This window comes from Leopardus geoffroyi, chromosome D3, assembly GCF_018350155.1.
Source record: "Leopardus geoffroyi isolate Oge1 chromosome D3, O.geoffroyi_Oge1_pat1.0, whole genome shotgun sequence".
In the NCBI taxonomy this organism is placed as follows: Eukaryota; Metazoa; Chordata; class Mammalia; order Carnivora; family Felidae; genus Leopardus; species Leopardus geoffroyi.
Genome location: NC_059339.1, coordinates 14,180,102 through 14,199,542, shown reverse-complemented (window position 1 = coordinate 14,199,542; position 19,441 = coordinate 14,180,102). Strand labels below are relative to the sequence as shown.

Here is a 19,441-nt window from a genome sequence, read left to right as displayed (position 1 = left end):
CGTCACCAGCTCAGACCTCTTTTGAATCTTTATATCTTTCTACTTGACATTGCCATTTGAATGTCTCCCAGACTGCAAACTTCCGTGTTCTAAATGCAGCTCTTTACCTGCCCCCGCGACACACACACAGAAGACTCTCTCACGTCTTCCCAGCTCAGGAAATATCAACTTCATCTCCGTAGTCGCTTAAGCTAAAACTTCAAGGTTGTTCTTGACCTCCTTCTCACTCATCCACAACAGCCAATTCATTGCCAAGTCCTGATGGTTCTTTCTCCTAACTGATCTGTTCATTGGGTAGTTAAAGTAGTGCTAGCTGCTCTAACAGATAGACCCCACGCTCGCAGTGGAATCCATAGTATAGAAATGTGTTCTTAGATCAAGTAAAGTCTAGTTAAGGACCCAGATGATGATTCGGGGACCCAGGGAGCTCCGATCTTATGAGTCACCAACCCTTAAGGCATCGCTTCCAACCAATGGACAGAAAAAGAGAAGGCAGGGAAGACACATCTGCTTCTAGCCACTTGAGCCCAGAAGCGATGCCATCACTTGCATTGGTGAGAACCAGTCACATGACGCCATCTAGATGCAGGGTCCCTGGGAAACGTGGTCTCTGGCTGGGCAGCTCCTTCCCAGCCACAACATTACACTATGGAAATAGACAGCCAGCCATCTCTGCCTCAGTTCCCTGCCACTTCCCCCATCTAAGCCCCCGTCATGTGTCACTTGGGTGACTGAAACAGTCCCCTTCTGGTCTCCCTGACTTCATTCCTATTGCTTCTCTAGTCTGTTCTTCACACAGCAGCCACAGTAGTGCTTCAAACCATATATCAGACCATCCATATCACCCCCCACACTCAGAATAAAACGCAAACCCTCACTGAGGCGTGCAAAGCTGGATTAGCCTGGTTCCTGTGACCTCTCCCACTTCGTCTTGTTCTTCCCCCATCACTCGTGCTTCCTCCAGCAACCACCCTCATCACTGACCTGTTCTGTTATCTACACTCGGATCACCTTTCCGACCGGCTGATCTTCATCTTCCAAGACTCAGCTCAAACATTAGCCATTTCTTCACAGAGGACTTTTCAGTCCAAATGGGACCCTTCGGGGAAGGGCTAGTTGAGTATTTGTGTGGCTCCTTGTTTATGTCCTTTTCCCCACATAGGCTATCAGTTCCCAGAGGGTAAGAGCAGTTACCTGTTCTCTTTACTGCTGTGTCCCCACCACCTAGCACATTACCAGGTACATAGTAGAGCCCAGTACATATTTGTTGAATGAATGAATGAGTGAATGATGAATGAATGAATAACATGGTGTCATTGACTCCCTGGCACAACTAATGTGGTAGGCTCTATTACCATTCCCATTTCACAGATGAGAAGATAAGGCCCAGAGACAGGCAGTGGTTTTTCCTAAAGGCACACAGCAAGGAAGTGGAGAATCTACAGCTCAGAGCTCTTTCTAGCTGGGGCTCTCCTTAGCAATCCTATTTGGAGGTACTTGGTGAGACTTCTCTTTGTCTTCTCTCAGACCTCCATTCTCTTCCCACTTCCCAAGATCCTGGGAAACTCACCGCTCCTTCCGATCTCCTCTGGACCCTAGGCAGGTACAGTTCATGGCAGACACTCCTCCTGTATCAGTCAGGGCCCTGGCAAGAGAGGGATGCACACTCAAAGTGTGTAATCAAAGAGAGACTAATGAAGAGTCTGTTTATGAAGGTGTGGTCATGGTCAAGAGAAACCAACAAGGCGCATACAGGAACCAGGACCATGGGGATCCTCACAGAGCAAGAGGAGGGAGCAGCCAGCAGAGTGAGCTGTGTGGGAAGAGCTGCCTTTAACAGAGGGACATAGCCACTGTTCCCCCAGCCCACAGGGAAGGACCCAGAATGGAATAAACCCACCCTCACTGTCCTCCCAACTCCCACTGTTCTGCCCATGCTTTCCACTGGCTGATTCCAACCAGAAGCTGGAGGCAAGGGGCTCTGCTGATTGGATCAGCCTACAGGGGAACCAAACAGAGATGCTGAAGTGGGGTGAATAGACCTGAAGGAGCCAACAGCAGCCCATGAGACTTTCAGGTTGGAACATAAGAGGTAGTGCCATCCATTAGGGTCTCTTTGGTTTCAGGCACCAAATGACTCTGGCAAAACTCTAGCAAAACCAAGAATGTACTGGAGGGATTCAGGTAACTCTAAGATTTCAAGAAAAAGCTGAAAAGCTGACCCTCAGGGGTAGGAACCCACACTCCAGGACTGTATCTGAAGGGGGAGGGGAGCTCCCCAAAGAAAATTGAGGCGCAATTGCCAGAAGAAAGGATGCAAGGGCCGGGCCCACACAAATGAATGAATGAATGAATGAATGAAAATAAAAACAAGAGATGTCCTCACAAGACTCACTGCTACCAAAAAGAAAATAAAACCAAGTCAGTTGAGAAGCTAATGTTTCATCAAACCTCAGAAGGATCACTCATTGGTGCTCAATCAACATTTGCAAGTTGGAAGAATAAATGAACCAAGGAATGCTAAAGATGGGCTTTACCCAGAGGGCACTGGAGATGTTGAAGTGTTTCCAGCTCAGCAGGTGGCATGGTCAGATTTGCATTTTGGAAAGGTGTCTCTGATCTGCATGGGGAGACTGGACTACAGTGGGCAGGGAAGCCGTAGATGGGATGCCCTAGATGAGGAAGATGGCGGCTCAGACTGGAGAGCGGTCATACAGAAGGAAAGATAGAGTTTGAGGGTTGGGGCACATTCGGAGCCTTTGAGAACTATAAACCTGTGGCAGTTGATCAAGCTGCTAAATAAATGCAGCTTAGAGCCCCATCAATGGGCCTGGATGGGGCAGCTGCAGCCTTGGTGAGGTGATGAGGAGCGCTTGATGTGAGCAGCTACAGCTACTGATATGCTAGTAGCTTGTCAGATGCTACAGTCACCTCTAACCCCCCATAGCTGTGGACTCCCCAGGCCCATGCCATGAACCAACATGAATATCCCTCTATTTCCCAAGATGATGGAGACCCAGTCACTGGCCCCCAGGATCTTCTGTTCTGTTGGGCAGAGGGAGATGGGCACAAGGATAACCTTGCCACCCAAAGAAGGACTAGGGGATCACCCAGAATCATCTGGCAGGTGCCCACGCTCTGCTTACAGATTTCCAGGAAGTATGGTACAGCCCAGAATTGAACTCTGGCTGCAGACACATGACCTGCTTCCTGCTGAATCCTGAGCCACACAAAATTAGGCAAGGGGCTAATTCTGCATTGGACAAAATGCAGCCTCCAAGGGGTTCCAGAATGTGCCATCAGTTCTGGGTCTTTGCATATTTCTGGAGTTCCTTCCCCTTCCCCTGCTCCCCTCCTCCCTTCCCTGGGCCAACTCCAATCTTCGCCAGACTTCGGCTTGGAAGTTACACCCACGGGATAGGAGTTTCTTTGTCCCAGGCTGGGTAGGCCTCCTTCCTGCTCCCACCACCACCTCCCATTATTGCCCACGATACCCTGCCTTGTCATTGTGTGACCTTGAGCCGTTCCTTAGCCTTCTCTGAGCCTCCCTTTCCTCCCCCCTGGAAAACAAGGTCATAATAGTAGCCTCCTAACAGAGTCTTTATGAGCCTTAAATGGCGTGGCTCTTATAATGCATCTAGGAAGGTACACAGAGCAGAGCAAGCAGACAGTCAGTGTTAGCTGTCACTGGCCTCAGCCACTTCTCAGTCAGGAGACTTACTGCAGAATCTGCTACAGACCTTTGCTTTCCAGAGGCAGAGGATTTTCCCAAGACCTTGGATGGCCCCTCATTGATTCTGGCAAGACTCCTACTAGTATTGATCAAATATCATGGCTGCCTTTGTCTCAAGGGTGTTCATTGGCCCAAGAACTGTGTGCATGGGGATCTAACAGATTTCTGAACGAAATCATGGATACCTTTCTCGTGGCATCACCTCAGAGAGGGGTTAGCAGTCCTTGAAGGGCTTGGAAAAGCCTTCTTTTATATACTGAATGATGAGGTTTCAGAGGGATGGTGGGGTTCGGAGCCAACGGCCAAGAACGAATACTTGAGATGTCTTTGGTGCAAAAAGGGTGATTTTATTAAAGCAGGAGGACAGGACCCGTGGACAGAAAAAGCTGCACTGGGGTTGTGAAAAGTGTCCTGTTATATAGTATGGAGCTGCTGGAGGTAAAGTCAAGAGGAAGTTTCTTTTAAAAAAAATTTTTTTAATGTTTGTTTATTTTTGAAAGGGGGGGAGGGAGTGGGGGAGGAGCAGAGGGAGAGGGAGACACAGAATTTGAAGCAGGCTCCAGGCTCTGGGCCGGCAGCACAGAGCCTGACTCGGGGCTCGAACTCACAAACTGGGAGATCATGACCTGAGCCTGAGATAGTGACCTGAGCTGAAGTCAACCGACTGAGCCACCCAGGATGCCCTAGAGGAAGTTTCTTAAAGGGATTTCCATATGCTAAAGAAGACTCATAGGAGGCCTAGTTATTATCAAGCTAAGGTTGTTTTTCCCTCCAGCAAAGTACTATCATTAAGACAGTAGAGAGTTCGTGGAGATTAGGCTATTGATAAGATTGCCTTTTTTTTTTTTTAATTTACTAAGATATTTGCAAACTGATGGAGACTCAGTGTCTCGAATGACTGTGATCTCTTACCAGTTAACCATTTGTTTTCCCCTTTCCTTTGTTCTTGGGGCAGCCAGGAGTGCCTGAGGGATGTCACACACCTATCCCCCTTGTTGGTGGGGGAGGGTGGCGTGTGCCTGGCAAGTATGCTTCCTTGGCCCTGAGCTTGCTTTATGCTCCCTCATCACTGAAGATGCTATCCTCTTCTGTGCTATTATTCATTGGTTACATAACTAAAGGTTTTACTTCCTGTATTCATCAGCCCTTTATTGAGCACCAACTGTATGCACATCCTCCAAGAGATCTTTTCTGCCACATTACCTACAATTACCCCCGGCCCAGTCCCCTCTCTGCCCTTTGCCCTGTTTTTGTCATAGTATTTATCCCAGTCTGACATCATATTACTTGCTTCTTTGCCGATTTATATGGTGTTTATGTCTTTACTTATTTTGTGGTCCGTCTCCCAGACCAGAGCGTCAGCTTCTTGAGGGCCAAGACTGACTCTGCTTTGCTCACTCTTATGTCCCCGCAGCCTAGAACACACAGTGAGTGCTCACTGAATATTTATCAGATGAACACATGCCAAGCACTGGGCCAGGGATTTTGCAAGGGGAAAAAAATCTGAACATTAAGACGTGGATTCTGGCTTCAAAATGCTTATTCATGGGGTGGTCAAGAAAAAACAATTACAATTCTGGACAGAACTTGGGTGTATTCTGAGAGAGAGAGAGACAGAGAGAGGCAGAGAAAGAGAGAGACCTTACCATTCCCCAAGGGCAAGTGAAGAGAGATGGGTAAGATACTCCTATACTGACCACAGTTAATTCTTCACTGTCTGTTTCCTCTCCTGGCCTAACTACAGATTCTAAATGGACAGCAGGGACCATGTCTGTCTGGTTAATCATTAATCCAGGCACAGGATGGAATGTGGCACATAGTCGCTCAGTCAATGTCTTCTTTTAGTTTTAGTTGGGAGATTGAGACTAGGGTTGAAGTGCAAGGGATTTCTTTGAGAGGTGATTCCAGAAAAATATGTGTTATCATGCAAGTTACCACGGTGGGAAATGAGAGCTGAATCCCGCAGGGGAGGCTTAGGAACCAGTGTAGACCACACATCTCAGAGTTACCTTACTCAAGGGGACTTATGTCCCAACTCCTGTCGGGCAGTGGTTGAAGGTACTCTAAGGCGGGCGGGAGGCGGGGAGGGTATGCTAATCACCCGACATTTCTTCTGCAAAAGAGGAAAGGTGCTTCAAGCTAGAGTTTGGATCAGTATGTGTGAGAATTGTAGATGCCAAGAAGATACAGGTGGGGCACTGCTGGAAGGTGCTACAGTAATTGTTTATTGAATGAATCAATAATGGACGTTGGTTGGATGCCTACTACATGCCAGGTGCCTTGTAGCTATTTATTAATATGATTTTCAAAGCTTTTGAAAGACAGGTAGGTACTGGGGCTCAGAGAGGCTGAGTAACTTGCTCAAGGTCACACAGCAAGCAAGAGGCAGAGCTTAGATTTGGCCCTATCTTGTCTGGTTCCATGCCCATTCTCTTTCTTTCATAATGTCAGCTGGCGGGATACTCTGGGCTAGAAAATAGCAATGTGGATACTCTGGGCTAGAAAATTCAAGAAGGGTCACTGTTTGTCTCATTCATCTTGTTTATCTGTCTTCTTTTTGGCTCCAGGTGTGGGTCAGCCCAGCCTTGTCCCAAGCTTCAGCCAATGAACCCCCTTGCCCTGAGGTCACTATAACCCTCCAGGGCTTCACTTCAACCAAAATTCCCCCCTTAAGATTGGTGGGCTTTGGAGTCCAATAGATCTGGGTTCAAATTCCGGAGCTGCCACTACTTAGCTATGTGTCCTTGAGCAAGTCATTCTACCTCTCTGTGCCTCTGTTTCTCCCCAAAGAAGGTCAATGATACCCAGCTGCAAGGTGGCTGTGAAGATTAAGAAGGATTAGCATGGCCCATAGTAAGTGCTCAAGAAATGGTAACCATGGCGATCTCCAAGAAGTGATGCTTACTTATTTGTCACTTGCTACCCCACCTTGCTGTACCCTGAGCTGCTTCTTTTACCCACTTCCTCCTCAGTATCAGCCACCAACATGTAGGGGTTTCATTGCACAGACCCTGGAGCCAGTCTTCCTGGGTTCAAATCCTGGCTCCTCCACTTACCACGTGAGCGAGAGGTAAGGTGTAGGAAGTGCCTGCCATGTTATGAGTGCTCACATGCTACTACGTGTCTATCCAAGTATTTACCACCATCATACTTCTTGTTATTGTCATCCTTAATATTATCTAAAGTCCTGTGAGTCAGCAAAATACTATTAAACACCTACTACGTGCCAAACACTAGGTGGAGCGCTGGGGCCCAAGACATGAAGAAAACAGGATCCCTGCCCTCAAGGAGCACTGGATCAGATGGAGACGCAGAGCCAGAGGACAACGAATACAGAGCAAACTGATCAGCACTGGGACAGTGGGAGGGCCAGAAGAGCATTGACATCACATCCAGTGAAAGGCCAAAGCGTCCAGACCCTTCCCTTCCCTGTGGACCCCCAGACACAGCTTTCTCTGAACACCCTGCTATCCCCTCTGTCCATACTTCTCACTCGGCTCCAAAGCTCCCACTTCCTGCCCTACAGCATGGCTAAAGCTCTTGATGACTCTTTAGGCTTCTCCTTGGCAACCCAGCCGTAAGCCTTTCAAGGCCAGGGCAGTATCTTAAGTTTCTTTTCTATGCCATGAAGTAGCCAACACACAACGCTGCCACGGTTTTATGGATGCTGGCAGGAGACATGAGACTCCTGGGTCAGAGACATGGGATTTTATTACTCCTAGCAATAGTAGTAACCAGGGTATCAGCATTTGTGTCAGTAGCCCAAACCCCAGTTCCCACAGGGCAACACAAAGAGGACCAGGTGTTGTGGTTTGGACAACAGGAGAGGAATCTCACATTTAGAGAAACTGAATTATTTATAATGGGAGTAAGCAAACCTGCCCTTTGCTCTTGAGGAAGTCAGTGTCTTTTTTTTTTTAATTTTTTAATGTTTATTTTTGAGGGAGGAGGGTCAGAGACAGAGGGAGACATAGAATCGGAAGCAGGTTCCAGGCTCTGAGCTGTCAGCACAGAGCCCGACATGGGGCTCAAACCCATGAACCATGAGATCATGACCTTTGCCAAAGTCAGAAGCTCAACTGACTGAGCCACCCAGGCACTCTGGGAGTCAGTATCTTTATTATACAGGACAGTAGGCATGCCTGACTTTTGCTCTGAAGGGAGATACTATTTCCATTTTTCAAAACTGTTATACAAACATCTTGAAAAGAGAGTCTGGAAAAAAGGCAATCAGTGCCTCTTCTGGCAAGACTTGCAGAAATGAATAAGATAGGTGGTCTCCCAACAAATATAGATGGATGGATGGATGGATGGATGGATGGATGGATGGATGGATTGGAGGATGGATGGATGGATGGATGGATGGATGGATGGATGGATGGACAGATGGGTAGATAGATGGGTGGATGGATTGGTGGATGGATGGATGGATAGATGGATGGATAGATGGATGGATGGATGGATGGATGGATGAGGATGGGTGGGTGGGTAAGTGGGTGGATAGATGGGCATGAGGATTAAAAATTGTGATGCTTTTTAAGCTTTATTCCTAGAAGTCATAAGCACTTCAGGGCTTCCTTGGAGGAGGATACGGTAGTCAGGGATCTTGTCTCCTCCCCAGTGATTTCTCAGGAATTCCTCCCTCACTTATTTTATATATTGGCTTCTGCCTACAATTCCATTTGGAAATTTAAAATATATGTATTACCACAGCTAAAAGAAGTTTGGAAATCATTGGTGTAGAAAAGTAATTCTCAAACTTAAAAATGTGTCAGGATCACTGCAGGTTTGTTGAGACTCAGATTGCCAGACCCCACCCCCAGAGCTGCTGATTGAGGACCACTTTTGCAGAGAAACTGTCCTGATTCTTCCATGCAAGAGAATTCAGTTTTTGAGTGCCTGGGATGTACTAGCAAACTGCGAGGTATATTGAAGTCCATACAAACGGATTCAGGCATGGCTCATACTTCTCAGAGATCTTCTAATCTCGAAACAGAGACAAGAACCCCCTGTATATTAATAATAACAATAACAATAACAATAACAATAATAATAATAATAGGAGAAGGAGCTCTCACTGTCTGAGCATGTTCTATGTGCCAAAGACCATGCAAAGGGCTTCACATGCATTATCTCAGTTAATCAGCACAATTCTGGGAGGTAGGGACTGTCATCACCCCCATTTTGACAGATGAGAAAGCTGAGGTACGGAAAGGATAATTAACTTGCCTAAGGTCACACAGCTAGGAAGTGGCAAATCCCAGGACTAACTCCAAAGCTTTTAAATCACACTATATCCTTGCACACTCCCCTCTTCCACACAATTAGAGTATAAGACAGTTTGCTTGAGTGTCAGATTAAATAAATCAAATGCCAAAATATAGGAAGCTAATGGAGCTCTAGGCTGTCAGGCTGAGAGGAAGAAAGTGGGTTCTCTCATTAAGGCTTTAAAAGACAGGGTAAGGCCAGCAGAATCACTTTCTGGGGTTCAGGGCAGCGTAGACTGCAAAGCATGGCAGGCTAGCAGGCTGGACTGTGAACTTGTCTGACTTCCTCATTGTACGAAGTCCTTCAGGAGCCAGGAATCCTGCCTGGGGGTTTTGGTTGCCCCAGCCCCTGGCACAGTGCCTGGTACGTAGCCCACCAAAAAAGAGGAGACAGCAGATGATTAAATGGACACTAGAAGATGCCATGAGAGTTCCCACACCAGTCGTTCTCGAGTTTGTTTTTCGAATGAAACCTGGTCTCTCAGATTCACAGACAAAGAACAGACCAGCTCAGAATGGAGGGGGAGATAACGGGGTTCAGGGCACCCTTCCCCACCCTTCTTCCTCCACCTACACAAGACACTGCTGCAGAACCCAAGGGAGTCCTAGAACAGAGAAGGAAGCTATGCTCCAGTCCTACCCCCTTAATTTTATAGATGGGAAAACTGAGACCCAGAGAGGGGAGGGGCCTTGCCCAAGGTCGCACAGTGAATGGAGGACAGGGTCAGATGAGAAGTCAAACCCGTTGGCCCCAGGTTGGTAGTTTCCAGAACACTGAGCTGGCATTTCCATCTGCTCCTGTCTCTACCACCTCCCCATTACCCTCCCCCAGGGATTGGTCTCAGAAGTTTCCTAACTCTTAGAAATAAGTCCAAGTGTGTCATCTTTTCTATGCATGTCTCTGGTATGGGGGGGGGGGGGGACAGAATTGCTAGATCGCTGCTCTGATGCGGGGAGGGAGCCGTCACTGCTGCTGAGAAGCTGTGTCATTGAACTCCAAGTATTTGCAAGTGGAGGTTGAGGATCCAGCTCAGGTCACTGGGGTGGCCTCGCTGGCATGGAGTAGCCAACCTGGGACCAGAAGACCGCCTGCCTCAGTTTCCCCTGAGGAGTTTGCTAAAAATTTAGCCTCTTGAATCCTCTTCTCCCCCCTCCAAGACCTACAGATCCGATATCTATGGAGGCGCGGTCCAGGAACTGGTGGTCTTCTCAGGTAATTCTCATGCCCCTGGCAGTTTAAGGACCACTGCTTTATGTTCCTTTTTTTTTTTTTTTTTTTAAAGTTTGTTTCTTTATTTTGAGAGAGAGAGAGAGCATGCAAGCAGGGGAGGGGCAGAGAGAGAGGGAGAGAGGGAAGTCCATACAAGTCCCATGCTGTCAGCACGGAGCCCGATGTGGGGCTTGAACTCACAAACCATGAGATCATGACTTGAGCCGACACGTAGAGTCGGATGCCTCATTGACTGAGTCACCCGAATGCCCCTGGGACCACTGCTTTATGTTCTGATTAAGACCTGCCTTGCACTCAAACATCGACACCGCCAGGTGCTGAAATCCATTCCCTTGGTCAGAATTCTTACACTGATGGCTGACTTGGAATGTGAATGCCTTTAGGTGGACCCTGCACTCCAGTTAGCCACAGGTCCTACCGCTCCCTGATGTCTCAGGGCCAGCCCACCTCATCTGTTCCCTGGAGGCACTGGCTTCCCCAGGTCTTTGCCTTCAAAATGCAAATACTTTGATTCCCATTCACACCCCCGTTGTGACAGGCTATCAAACACTCCAGGGTTTGGAGGAGCCTGAGATATGGCACCTCGGGTTGAGACGGGGGAGTACAGGAGGGGGTCCTGTATTGGGGGTGCAGGGGAGAACAAAAGGACTAAATAAGGCTCCTTTGGAGTTTTCAGTTCATTCACTGGGGTGCTCAAGACGCCCACACTCTAATGCCCCCACCTTCACATCCTTTTTGGTGTCTCCTCTATGGACAGACACTGCAAGACTGAGTGGCAGCCAGAAGATACAGACAACCCCCAGGATGACCCAACAGTCTCATGCCACTCAGGTCAGCTCAGCGTAAAGGGGACCCAGGCCCGGAGGTCCCCAAAGCTGAGTGAACAGGAGCAGAACGTACCTGAAGAGTCTCAGGAAAACAGGAAGGCTATAGTGAAGGTTTAGCGCCATCTGTCGGTCATCCGGGGAACTGCCTCTGCCGAAACGGCTGCGTAGAGCAAAGGGCCGCTGCAAACTTGCCGGGGCGGGGTTTCCCGGGCAAGAAGTTGCCTCCATTTTGCCCATTAAAGCACCTGAAAGACCATTGGTTCAGTTTCTCCTGGTCTTTCCAAGGTTTTAGACTCTTTTAAAAAAGCTACTCAATACTGAAAACCCTCTACCCCAGAAAAGCGCACTTGGGCTTGATTTTGTGTATACTTCCAGGAACCATCTTCTGGTTTAGATCACTCTTCTGAGACTGAGAGATTCCAAGGGGTTTGTCCAAGCGCCCACAGCCCATTAGTGACAGAACGAGGCCTGGAAGCCAGGTGTTCCAGCTTCAAATCTAGTGTTTCCTAGGCCCAGGCAGCCTCTTTAAGCCTTAAAGGGCTCCTCCCTCTTTCTTCTCTGCAGGAGTCCTATGAATGAATGTCTACCAGGGGTGTTTGACCAGTCAGTAGCAGTCGTGGGGACCGTGGCATCCCCACCCCTCGCAGGAGTTCTAGGCACTCAAACAACCTCTTTCCCTGCTCCCTGGCCCTGCTGGCCTGCCCTCCCACAGATGCCCTGGTGCCACTATGGTGACCCACCCCTCTTAGGGGCACCAGAACCAGCATCTCGAGCTGGGAGCCAGGACAAGGATCTTATAGGCCACTAACAGGCTGTTGCTCTTGGATCAATCACCAAACCTCCCTGGACTTTGGCCTCCCCCTGTGTAAAATGCCACGGCTGGGGACAGCCATCTCTAGGGCCCTTCCGCGGGCTGCCCCTCCCACTCTGTGCAAGACTGACCCACAGGCATGATCCTTCATAAGCATATCTAAGTGACTTCCCAAGCCAGGCACCCAGGGACAGGGTCTAATTCTTTTCCAGAATTAGAGGACCTGCGTGGGTGGGCGGGGGGGAGGACAACTTAAGGGAAGGGGCATCTGTGTGCAGTGGGAGCAGAGGGAGGACACAGAGGAGGCACCCCCCCCCCGGGTCTTTCAATACTCCCTGTGGGTCTCCACCTCAGGACAGAGAGGCCAACCAAGGGGCATTGCTGGCGAATGGAGGGGTGGTGGAGAACAGGGAGTGGCTGGGAGGGGCACAGACTTTGGTATACAGTTGGTGGCTAATTAGGGAGCTATTGCCATTTCATGGCTGGACCCCAGGAAGCTCTTCATTCATTGATTCAACAAACATTAATTTGGTTTCTGTTTGGAGCAGAAGCTTTCCAACTTGAGCGTGGACCAGCCCCTCCTGGAGAACCTGCATGAAACACAGCTCGCTGGGCCCCCACCTCGGTGTCTGCTTCAGCAGGTGTGGGGCAGGGCCCAGGAACTGGTAACTAAGTTCTAAAGGGATGCTGAGGCCTCTGGCCCAGGGAACATGCTTTGAGAAGCACTGACTTTGAGTGACAGATGAGACAGACCCTTGCTACCCTTGTGGGGCTCTTAGCAGCCCAGCAGGAACCCAGCAAATATCCTACAATGGGTTTCCTCAAGAAAAGGCAAGCGCAGGGCATTAGGGGAGCCCAGAGCAGGAGCCTCCCCGGAAGAGGGGGTGTTTATGCTGAATCCCGAAGGCTAACTAGAAGTGGCTCAGCAAAGCAGCAGAAGGGGGAAGTTTTTGTTAAACACTTACTTAGAATGTGCCAGAACCCCTCTCATATTCCTCATCTAGTCTTCCCAGTCAATGGGAGGGAGGCAGGATTGACCCCACTTTACAGATGAGGAGGCTGAGGCTCAGAGAAGCAGAGGACTGGCCCAAGATCACACAGCGAGAAAGCAGTCCCAGTCGGCCTGTGCATAGGACACCTCCCCAGCTGCTGCACCCCTCCCCGTGCTGCTTCCCACCCCCCTCCCCTCCCCTGGGGGAGCTGCCACCCACATGCAGCTGCTGCCCGGCCTGCCGCTGACCAGCTGCGCTCTGCCGCTCTCCCCACCCCCACCCAAGCCCTTCAAGTGTTTTCGCTGCTGGGTGAATTCAACAGATGCCTTTCGATCGCAGCCTATTAAATTAGCCCCTCTCTGCAGCCAAAAGAAGATAATTATGTTTTCATTAGCCCTGGATAATGTATTACCCCCTCAGTGGCAGCCACATCAGCCAACCTCCTCCTTCCCCCTCCTCCCCTTGGTCCCGCTGGAGCACTATGCTCCCCTGGGCTCACCTCTAAGCTGCTGGGTGGGGACTGGTTCGGGCCCAGGGTGGCAGAGAGGGGGGACAGGCGGCAGCCTCCTTTCGGCCGGCAGAGGCCTTTTACACACCCACCATCCACACGGGGATTGAGGGTGTGGGCCCCAGAGAAGCTCCAAGAATAATTGTTCTCATGGTGACCATTTATGGAGAGCTTGCTCTGAGCTGACCCCTGGATGTGTCATAGCTGCTTGACTCCTACAGCAGTTGGGGAGAAGGGTGGCTTTACCGACATCCCCCCCCCACCGCCCCGTTTTAAACACCACGGGGGTCCTGTTGGAATCAGCTTAGAGTGAATGCCCAAGCAGCCTCGGAGAGGAAGAGACATCAGGGGGCACCACGCATGAGCAGCTTTCGGGGACCGCCACTCCACATAGTCCCGGACGGCCACATGGCTGTGAGTCTCTGGTCCCAGCGCCAGTTGTTGAAGCCCTCCGGGGTCCATGCCCGGCACAAGCGAGGGGAGCCCCCCGATGTCAGACACTCCCCCGCCATCCTGAAAGAAGGTCTCTGACTTAGTCACTCTTTCTCCACGAGGTGGCGGGGGCAGGGGGGGCAGGCAGGGAGGGCCCCACTTTGGGATCAGCAGGACCTGAGTTCTCACAGTTGCTTTTCCACCAATGAACTGGGTGACCTGGAGCAAGCCTCTGTGCCTCTCGGAACCTCTGCTTCTCCGCCCCCCTCCCCAAATGTACGATGGGACTAAGAAAAGGAATCATCTCTTAATTTTTATGATGAGTCCATGAGATCTACCTATAAAATGCTTGGTTCACGCTGACAGCCATTATTCTTTCTACTGTGAGGACTATATTGTCCGAGTCCCCTAAGCTGATGGCAATAAACACAGTAAAGGAAGGGGAGTCCCTGCCTAAACTCCGCCCCCCGCCCTCTCTCTCATCTCTCTCTCCTTCTCTTTCTCTCTCTTTTGCTCTCATACCCGCACGCAGGACCCCTCAGGACGACAAGCTCCTACCCTGGGCTCGAAAGCCCCGTCTCCCCACACCTCTGTCTGGAGAGCCACATTCGGGGGACTTTGCTGTCAATTGCACCAGGACACCTGGCGGTGAGGACAGACCTGAAGGAGCAGGGTTTCTGTCTCCCTGTCCCCAAACCCAGGCCACCTCTGCCTTTTGCAGACATAGCTCAGCCTGGGCCCTGACCCCACCATCTCGTGGCTGCCCATTCCCCACCAGCCACCCCTCTCCCCAGATCGGGGCAACTGGTTCTCCAGGAGAGGAGGTGCCCCGCCTTAGGCCTATTTTGGGCCCAACCCCGCACGCAGGCGAGGTAGCTGCTTTGAGCAGGTGAACGGCCAGCCCAGCGGAAAAGTGGCTTCCCTTCCCCTGGCTTCCTGATTTTCCCCAGTTGCCATGGTAATTGAGGGGAGCAGCATTCTGAGTCTGACACCACTGAGAGCCTGTGCTCAACTTTGAAATGGTTCAGGCCAGGGAAGCTGGAAGGACTCAGCTGCGGCCCCACGTCCCCGGGGTGCCCCATCCAACGTTTATGTCACTATTAGTCTCGGCATTGTTACTATCTTTTCTGGCTACTGTTTACTGAGCATTTACTATATGCCAGGCATTTTTGCCAAGAGCTTCACCAGCATCAGCTCATCGTACACATGTTCCCGATGACCTCAGGCCCATTTCACCACTGGGGAAACCGAGGCTCTGGAACTTGGCCCATGTGGCACAGTCAGGAAGTGGCAGCAGAGCCCTGGGGCCCAGAGGGAATTTCTGGCGTCTTCTTTCCAGGACCAAGCAAACAGCTCCGTGTGCCCGCCAGCTTACTCCTTATTCCTTCCTCCCCTCCTCATCCCCCCCATACCTCTCCTTCTGGCCCCCAAGTCACACCCCCCTCTCCGGAGCGTCATATGCAAGAGGCTCTGAAAAGCATTTCTTAGTGACAAGGGGTGGAGGGGGGGTTTCTTCTTTGCCTCATCTCTGCAGAACTCAGAACCTGAAGAGGCTTGTTTCTCTCAGCAAGGCTGGTGGGGGAAGTCAGATCAAGCCACCTGGAGCCAGGTGGTGTGTGTGTGTGTGTGTGTGTGTGTGTGTGTGTGTGTGTGTGTGTGTGAAGTCTCCTCTCTTTCCTTGATTTGCTGTTTCCCCAAGAGTGTGTGAGCAGCAGTAACAGTGAAATGCAAAATCCTTTGCAATCTGCCCAGGAAAAGACAGCTTTTGAGACGGGTTTATATGGTTACCCATATGTTAGAGCCCCTAAGAAAGGGAGGAAAGCTTGGATCTCGATCTTCTCCTCCCACAGCCCAGCCCCGGCCCTCTCCCCACCTGCAGGCCCACTGGGCCACAGGTGAGCCAGGCCCCTCCCCAGCTGCCAGGCCTAAGTGCTGCTCCGGAGAAGACCAGAACAAGGCAACGTTTCCAGAACTGGCTGCTTCTGTCCCAGTCTGCCCACCCAAGAGCCAGGGCCGGAACCCAAGCTGCGACCTCCTGCGGGCTCCTGGGGGCTTCCGGCCACGCCCCGCGTGGGGGAACCGCGGGGCCCACTGTCCCGTTAAGGAATCCTATCCAACACTGATGCAGAGACCGAAAGAACCATCCCCGCCTCCCATGGGGCCTTGTCTGCCCCCGAGAGCTGCCCTGTGGCCACTGCATTCAGCCCCCTCCAGGCTCCCAGAAATCGTCGTGGTGTGTGTGTGTATGTGTGTGTGTTTCCTGATAGGGGAAAAAAAATGGAAATTAGGTTATATAAAAGATGTATGCTTTGGAGCCCAGAGCGGCTCTTTTAATGAGGGTTGCGACGTCTCCCGCCCCACACCCATAAACCAGCCGGGTTGGACGTCACCGCTAATTCGTTTCAGCGATGATAGGATAAAGGAGGGACATTAAGAAATAAATTCCCCCTCACGACCCTCGCTGAGCTCACGGCTCAGTCCCTACATATTTATGCCGCGTTTCCAGCCGCTGGGCGAGGAGCCACTTAGCGCGGCGGCTCCTCCGAGGGGCGGCCAGGCGGCGAGCGGCAGCCGGGCGGCCGGGGTGAGCCAGGGGCGCACGCGGGGAAGCCCGCAGCCTCCGTCCCGAACTTGGGTTCGCTGGGGCGGAGGGAGGGGAGGGGACTCGGGAGGGGTGGGGGCTCGGCGAGAGGGGGCGGGGAGGGATCAGAGAGGCACAAAGCGGAGGGGAAGGGGGAGGGACGCGCGCGGCTCCCATCGGGAGGTGAGTGGGTGCCACTGGCGCCCTCCAGCCGCGCGGGGCGGCGGACCGGGAGGATTCGGAACCGCGAGCGCGGCGGCCGCGGGCGCCCGGGAGGAGGAGGTGGAGAAGGAGGAGGAGGAAGAGGAGGAGGAGAAGGGCAGGCAAGCGGACCCGCGGCCGGGCGGGCGGGCGGGCGCGCAGCGCGAAGAGGCAGCCTCGGCGCTGCCCGGTTCGGCGGCAGGTGAGTTCTCGGCCCAGCCGTCCCGCGTCCCCTCCCGGTGCCCTAGGGCTCCCCGCCCCGGCGCCAGCCCCGGGAGTGCACGGGAGGCGCGGGGTTTGCCGCGCGTCCCAACTTGGTTCGGGCGACCCTGTTTTCTCCTCCCAGCGGGCGGCCCCAGGCCGGGGGCGCCGGGCCTGGGGTCGACGCGCCCGCCGCGCTCCAACTTTGCAGGGACCCGCGTCCCTCTCGAGCCGCGCGCTCGGCTGCGAGCTGCGCGCCCGCGGTAATGGCGGACCCCTTGGCACCGCTCGCTGTCCCCGGCGGGCAGCCCGCGGCTGGGGGACGCCGCTCCCCGCGGATCGCTGCACCTGCCCGGCCTCAACTTTAAGCTTTGCTGCGCGCCCGGCCCTCCGGAGGTATGGCACCTGCGCGCCCGCGGTAATGGCGGACTCCGCATCGCTGGCCTCCTCCGGCGGGGGCCCGGAGGCTGGGAGGGCTCCGCTCTCGGGAAACGTCCCTCCTGCCTGGCTTCCAACTTTGCGAGGATCCTCGTCGCGTGCCCGCGGTCATGGCGGGGCCGCCTGCACCTCTTACTTCTCCAGCCCGGGCGAGATTGGGGTGTAAGAGCGCCGGCTCCCAGAACCTAGGAAAGTTGTGCCTCTCGCTGGAAAAGAGGCTCTGGGGCTCCCGGCGCGCGTGTCCCCCGGACGGACGAGGGGCGCGCTCCACGGTTGGGATTTGGGACCGGGCAGTGCACTGCGAGCAACGGCTTTGCTTCCCGGTGATCAAGGGTCAGGGCAGGGTCCCCGTGAGATCCAGCTTCCAGGACCACCCGAAGGTCCCTTGGGTCCGAGGGTCCCGACAGGGCTCCCTGGATTGCGCCCTAGAAACCCTGAGACCCTCGCCTCCATCCCGGGGTGGGGGGCGGCACTGCGGCCGGAGCGCCCCGGGCTCTCTGCGGGCTGGAGACCGTGCTGCCTGCGGTGGGCACCCGGAGGGAAGAGGTGCGCGCTGACAAGGCGTAGAGCGAGGACAGGGAGCTTCCGAGGGACACCCCTGGGCTCCAATCCCAGATTTACCTTTTACCGGGTGTATGGCCTCAGTTCTCTTGTCTGTAAAATGGGAAAAGCAATTCCTTTCTCGTGGGGCTGTGGTGAGGACGTTAAAAAATTATGAATGTGAATAAAGTGCTCAGTGTTTCTGATAGTTTATTATTATAACGCCCCTGGGCCAGATTCGGGAGACTCAGGGTCAGGTGTTTCCTGCCAGTAGGACCTACAGATCCGCCCCTCAAGGCCCCCAGGCTGGGGTCGGAGGCACTTACCTCTAGTGGAACCCGAGTAGTCCAGGAGAAGATGCATAGGGTTCTTCCTAGCAGATGAGACCCCATTCTAATTCCATAGTTTAGTTCAAACCATGCACACAGACCCCAGAAGAATCTACAAGTGGCCAGTGACGGAGCACCCCCAAGGGTGAGCATAGATGTGGTGCTGGTGAGCCTGCCCAGGGCACACGGTCTGGCCTCCGGGGGCCCACGACCTTGACAGAGAGGAAAAAGGAAGTAACCCCTCAAGCCAGCCCCCCCTGAGGAAGGAGAAAAACCCTCTCCCTCTCTTCTACCCCTTTCTCTAATTGGGGTTGGGGCAAATGCTGCCGGTTCAGACTCAGGGAAGCCCTGATTTTCCCCACTGTTATTTTGAACTTGAAGCCGGCAAGGGGCCTTTGTGCCCCAGCTGGCAGGGGTGGTGTCAATTCTTCTCTGCCCCCAGGCAGCTCAGCAGACAGATCTGAGAAGCCTGGGCAAGAATCCTAAGGGAGACATTCTACACCATCACTTTCACTACCACCACCCCAGTCCTTGCGAAGAATCCAATTTCCAGAACCCCTGAAAGAGTGCACGGCTTTGTGCCATCGCCAAGGGGAGGTCACATAATAAGGTATCCCTGGAATACCCCAGAATACTCCCCCGAACTCCCCCAGGTTACCAGTGCAGTGATCTGAATCCCATTTTGCAGATGCAAAAGCTGAGGCAGATTAAACCCAGCCACCTGCCCACAGTCGCCTAGGTGGTAAGTGCCACAGCTGGAGAATTTAGTCTCAGGTTTTAGCTCTTTCATTTGCGGGAGGGGGCACCCACATCTGGACACCTAAGTGGTCTAACAAGTCCATGTGGGTGCCCTTGCACCCACAGCCTCATTTCCTGATACATCTGCTCAGCAAGAGACTACCCCAGTGGCCAGGGGCACGACTGTGTCTCCAGAAATTGTAATTTCCCCAAAGTCCCTGACCATGCAGAGAAAGAGCTATCAGCACAGTAGAGAGATCTGGTGAAGATCTTTGCTTGAGACCAAGCCACTTAACCTCTCTGAGATTCAGTTTCATTATCTGCAAAATGAGAACGTAACTCCCACAGGGTTGTGTTGTAGATTTTCTTCATAATGTATGTGAAAGGTGTTCTGGAAACAATAGGTTTATGCCAAGATTGGTGATTCCAGAGGAAGTCTTCTGTCACACTCTTTGGGGCCAGTAGTGTGGCTGTGGTTTCCAGACCGGTCTGCCCTATGCTTTTCCTGTCCCTTCTTTATTTTCCCCAGATGGCCAACGCAAGCCGTCTAGGAGGCTGTCATCCACAGAGAAGGACCTTGCAGGAAAGGGTGAGAGTCTAGGAGTGGTGAAG

At 52.5% G+C, this 19,441-nt stretch overlaps 1 protein-coding gene and 1 long non-coding RNA gene across 5 annotated transcripts in view; one reads left to right on the top strand and one right to left on the bottom strand.

Annotated features, from left to right (window-relative positions):
• Window positions 1-19,441, top strand: part of NOS1 (nitric oxide synthase 1) — a 184,413-nt gene that overhangs the window by 52,849 nt on the left and 112,123 nt on the right. The window contains exon 1 of one of the 4 annotated variants that reach the window (XM_045456926.1): window positions 16,279-16,385. The exons of 2 other annotated variants lie outside the window; for them this stretch is intronic. The gene's annotated coding sequence lies outside the window, so the exon portion shown is untranslated. Of the gene's footprint in view, window positions 1-16,278; window positions 16,386-16,735; window positions 16,786-19,441 lie in introns of those variants that run through there. One more of the 4 variants, XM_045456925.1, reaches the window with a different exon arrangement.
• LOC123587308 lies at window positions 1,409-13,449 on the bottom strand. The gene is made up of 3 exons (XR_006707224.1): window positions 13,361-13,449; window positions 11,132-11,303; window positions 1,409-1,645 (listed from the first exon to the last, which is right to left on the bottom strand). It is a non-coding gene; the product is annotated as an uncharacterized LOC123587308 (long non-coding RNA).